Raw genomic sequence first — 5162 nt, forward strand, 5'->3', positions numbered from 1 at the left:
AGGAAGGGAGGAAGGAAGGAAGGAAGGAAGGAAGGAAGGAAGGAAGGAAGGAAGGGAGGGAGGGAGGGAGGGAGGGAGGGAGGGAGGGAGGAAGGGAGGGAGGGAGGGAGGGAGCAAGGGAGGGAGCGAGGGAGGGAGGGAGGGAGGGAGCGAGGGAGGGAGGGAGGGAGGGAGCGAGGGAGGGAGGGAAATACTATATTGTGAAGACAAAGAGGCAGAAGATCAGACAGCGGAAGGATGTGAGGTAACAGGGGATTTCTCTGATTTCTCTGTGCTTTTCTATGAAGGTTCAAGAAAGCCGGTTACCATCTTTGTATTTTTTTTTTCTTTTCTTAAGAAGTGGCAAGATTAAAGACTTAAAGAACATCTATGTACAATAACTTCCCCTAAGAGTTTGGAGTTCCTGGGGTTTCAGTGTTACACAAGTAGAAACAGTTCCCCAAAAGGTCAGGTAGCTTATCTCTCCAAGAGTGATTTATGTGAGCCTAGCTGGTTGTTTATCTCCTCAGGACTCTACTGCCTGGAATAGAAAGAATATCCTGAGACAACTTAGTCTTAACTAGGCAGTGGAGAAGTTATTCAAGGCTCTTGTCTAGGTTATCAATTAACCACTTAACTCAGTTCTATAATAAAATATAAGCAATTCTTTCCCCTCAATAGAATGCTTGAAGTTAAGAAAACAAACTATAAGTAAGAAATATGGGTAATTTATGTTATTGAAAATAGCACTTGGCTCCTCATCAAAGTCCAGTCTCCAGAAAAGTAAATCAAGGTTTTAAGCATCCATTAATCTGGCTTTTATATAACCAAACATGTTGTTCACTAGAGTACAGAGAACAGTCACTAGTAGTGCTAAATAGATGGTTTCCCTAACTTTCTCAGGAGAGTAGATAGGCTTTAGATTGGTACAATAATAGGAATCTGAGTGAAGTTAGCTAGAATGTTTATCTCTTACACAGTGATGTGAATTTTATTTATTTTCCTCTTTACATATTTAGCACTTAAACCCTGTCAAGTATTTTGAAAATCCAAAGCCTGTGAGACTTTGGACAGCTGGGAATTTGAGGCACGGAGGAGGTAGACTAGGTTTTTCTAAAGTTGGGAAAGCAATAGATTGAAGAATTTGAGGTCTTATGGGGTGAAGCAATTGAAATTTATTTCCTGTGACTAATTCCCACATCCCTGATCTCCAGTCGTCTCCTCTCCAAAACACTCAAGTCTTCCTGAATTCTGTTTCCTCCATCTCTCATTGCAGAACTAAAGGTTGTCATTAATTTATTCATGGTTGAATTAGACTGTTGATCATTTAAGATGTTCTTCTCCTGGTGTAGGGGCCAGGATGCAGAAGAATTTGCCTATTTAAATGCAGATTTTCAGATTGATTTAAGGAGTTGTGCCAAATGCATAATTTTAGCCATGTAAAATTTTAGTCACATGTTCTATAGTTGGCAGGCATTTGTTTGGAGTAGGAGAATTCTCTCTTTTTTCAGCATAACAGATCAAAGATCATCTGCCCTAACATTGTAGAGACTGGTTCCAGTACAGCTCCTATTGTTCCTTTAAGCCCAAGTGTAAATTAGGCAAACATCCTTTCTATCCTTGTAGGGCTGTTTCACTTCAAATTGAAAAACCATTTTTCACTTATGTATGTTCTGTTAACTATTAATTGTGTTAACTATTAATTACATATTTGTTTTAAACAGGAGAAAAGGCAAAAGGCTTTCCTTTCTCTCTGCCATTTCCTCCTTTTTACTGATGCATGAATAGAAGATAGCTAATTAAATTAAAGCTACTAGCTGGCTGCATGTCAATGACTGATTCCAACTCTGACTTTAACACCATGCGTCTTGAACTTGAGTGTGCTGAAGGGCTAGATAAAAAACACAGGTGGATGGTCTCCAGTTAGGAATTTCTGATTTAATTGGTCTGAAGTAGGGAACTTATAGAGTTTGCATTTCTAATAAGTTTCTAGGTGATACTTGGGTTACTAATCTAAGGACCTCATTTTCAGATTGACAAACTTGCCCCTGACTTCTTCTGACTTGCTTTACCCTCATCTTGTAAGCAGACCCCTGATTTGTGTCTTAATGTGGCAAATCACAGAGCACTAGTGTTTGGAATAAAGCACACTTTATGGAGAAGGCATGGGGAAGATAGGGAACAAGCCTCAAATCCATCTTCCCCAACACAGGGTGTATAACTATTCCTAGATTAAAGAAAGCTGGACAGGCTACATGATGGGGAAAGATGACTAAAAATGGGAAAATGTACTCAATGGTCTTCATATGCACAATCGAATGTAGTCATTAATCATAGGATATGTGTTCAAAAAACAGTGATATTAGAATGATCTGTAGGTGAACTTTGGGGCCTTCACCAACCGAGGAAGTTGGTGGTTTTAATCAGTTCAAGCTAGACAACACTACTTTTAAGTTTCTGAAAACAACTTAATCTTCACAATGGTATCTTGACTCAGAAGTGTTATGTACAGCAAAGCTAACAGGAGTCCATTGCTTAGCTAGGTGACCTCTAAACTTGATGAGAAAACAAGAAGCTAAAATCAAAGAAAATTGAGGGTTTATTCAGGTTTTCCCTTCGTTTCGCTCTAGCCCACCTCATTCGAGTCTCTATAGGCTAGAAACAGGCTTACATGTTACTTAGGTTTTTTTAGAAAACAAAACCACAATGGATCTTAATCCTCTAGTAGGCTGATTAAAAAATATATAATTATCTGGCATTCTGATTCTGTGATATATGAGATATCTCTCATAGAATATTCTATCTCTCATAGAATGCCAGATAATTATAGGATAATTAAAGGATTACTTTCCTTTTCCAAAGACATCTCAAAGTTTGAAAATGATCCTGAGAATAGATTAGCCTCCCTCTGTATGGATTTCATACACAGCTGTTTATCACTAGACTTAAGTTGTATTGTAACATATCTTTTTAATCTCTGCAGGTGAGAACTGTTCAAGAAAGAAATAACTGTAAATTTCTATAAATTTGGTTTCTGTTATAATATATGTAGTAAGTTCAGGATAAACAAGTGAAAATATGAAATTTTTAAAAGTTATTATGAAACAGACATTGATGAACATCAACCAAGAGGGAAGAATCTAATTCTATTATCAATGGTGTATCGTTTCTTTATAGAATAAATGATATCTGGTGGCTCATGCCTACAATCCTAGCTTCTCAGAAGGCAGAGAGTTAAAGGTCACAGTTCAAAGCCTCAGGGGCAGAAAGGTCTATGAGACTTTTTTTTTAGATCTGTATGAAACTTTATTGCGTAGGATGCTATTCATGACACAGAGGTTGAGAACTGCAAATATGTCACAAGTCTTACAAATATTTCAAGAATTTTTACATACATTCTTTTTTTTTAAGTTTGTCTCTTTTTAGTTGGGGTAAGAGTTAAGTACATATCATGGAGCTCTTTAGGAATGTTAGAGATGAGAAAGGAAAATGAATAATACAAAGAAAAAGCCATTATTCTTGCCAACTATATATTGTATTGCTTTCAAAAGCAACTGTACATGCTGTAGTCAGTTCATAGTTAAATATTTGTACTATTCTGTTTTGGGAGAGCAAATGTCTTTCAAGGTTTCAAGTTCCTCTATAAGCTTCTTGTTCTGAACTTCCAGCACAGCAACTCGACTTTCCAGACAAAAAAGCCAGAAGTGAAGATGTGACTCAAGTGGTAGAAAACCAGTCTTGAGTGGAAAAGGCCAAGTAAGAGTGAGATGCCCTAAGTTCAAGTCCTAGTTCTGCAACACATACAAACAAATAGAATAAATAATAAACATAAATACACAGTGATGTGTCCCAAATGAGCTGGTATTTTGTGTGCTCATTTTGGTTAAATAACATAAATGTTTGAATTTCCATTCTGATTTTTTTCAATGACCCACTGGTGGTTCAACAATGAATTGTCAGTCTGTATGCATTACAGGATTTTCTACGGTGGCGTTTAGTGCTGAGCTCTAATTTTATTCCATTGTGTTCTGAGAAAACGCAGGGAATAATTTCAATATTTTTGAATTTGCACAGATTTGCTTTGCTCCCTAAAATGTTTTGGAGAATGTTCCATGTGTTATGTCTCTTTCAAACCATGAAAAAAGGTAAGTGTCATGAGCTTACTGACTTATTATAAATCTGACATAATAAATTAGTATTTATTTATTTATTCATAGTAAACCTGGAAAGGGCAGTAAAAAAGAAAAAATTAAGTCTCTTAGATCTACCCTAATGATGTGCACGTGTATATATGAATATAATAGACATTGTTTATATGTAACTATAGTTATTTACATTTATATATGAAGAAGTAGATGTATACACAGTTTTAAATGTAGTACATATATTAGTACATAAATGTAATATATATGTATGTATATCTATATCTATATATCTCTGTCTATCTATCTATAACATTATTTTATCTATTTGGCATATAGGTGTGAGATACTAGACTCCTAATGTTTTTGTCTGGTATTTAAAACTCCTGTTTCATGTTCTTGGTCTGGGCAAAGTGTCATCAACTTCATGGTTCTCATATTAAATCAGCCAGGGGCAAAAAAATTCCATATAAAAAAACACATGGCTTTTGATCTATGCCTATGTTTGGTTCATGCCTTGGGCACATGTGAAAAACAAAACAAAACAAAACATAAAGCTCCTGTTTCAAAGAGAGAAGCATGACAGCCACTGATCCTTTTCTTTACAAATTCCACATTCAAATTTATAGAGTCGTTCACCTATGTTTAGTCATTTACTTGCTTGTCATTATCAGAACAGATACCATCTAAAACCATTCTGATTTACTTGTTTTTATAATTTTAAGGTGAAATAGCTGAATCAATACAAGCTTAAGAGTTTTAATTCAAAAATTTACTCATTTTCCTGGACTTTGGACACTGTACAAGTTATATTCCAGCTTTATTTCTATAGATGTATATTTTCAATCTTCCCTGAAAAAGCTTTGCAGAATGTATACATAATATACTATAAGGCCAATGTCTTTTTCTTTCATGAAGAATTTTTAAAAATTATGTTCTCAATTTTTCCCATGGCAAATTGTCCATTTATTTTTAGATCCTCTCTGATATTATGCTTAATGAGGTTTTCCTCTAAATATTTTAATTTATTGTTATAAATTT

At 35.4% G+C, this 5162-nt stretch overlaps 1 non-coding gene across 1 annotated transcript; it reads left to right on the forward strand.

Moving 5' to 3' along the window:
- Positions 1 to 4515: 4515 nt before the first annotated feature.
- LOC125347447 lies at positions 4516 to 4650 on the forward strand. Its single transcript, XR_007210223.1, has one exon. It is a non-coding gene; the product is annotated as a small nucleolar RNA SNORA48 (small nucleolar RNA).
- The last annotated feature ends 512 nt before the right edge of the window (positions 4651 to 5162 follow it).

This window comes from Perognathus longimembris, chromosome 2, assembly GCF_023159225.1.
Source record: "Perognathus longimembris pacificus isolate PPM17 chromosome 2, ASM2315922v1, whole genome shotgun sequence".
Classification (NCBI taxonomy): Eukaryota; Metazoa; Chordata; class Mammalia; order Rodentia; family Heteromyidae; genus Perognathus; species Perognathus longimembris.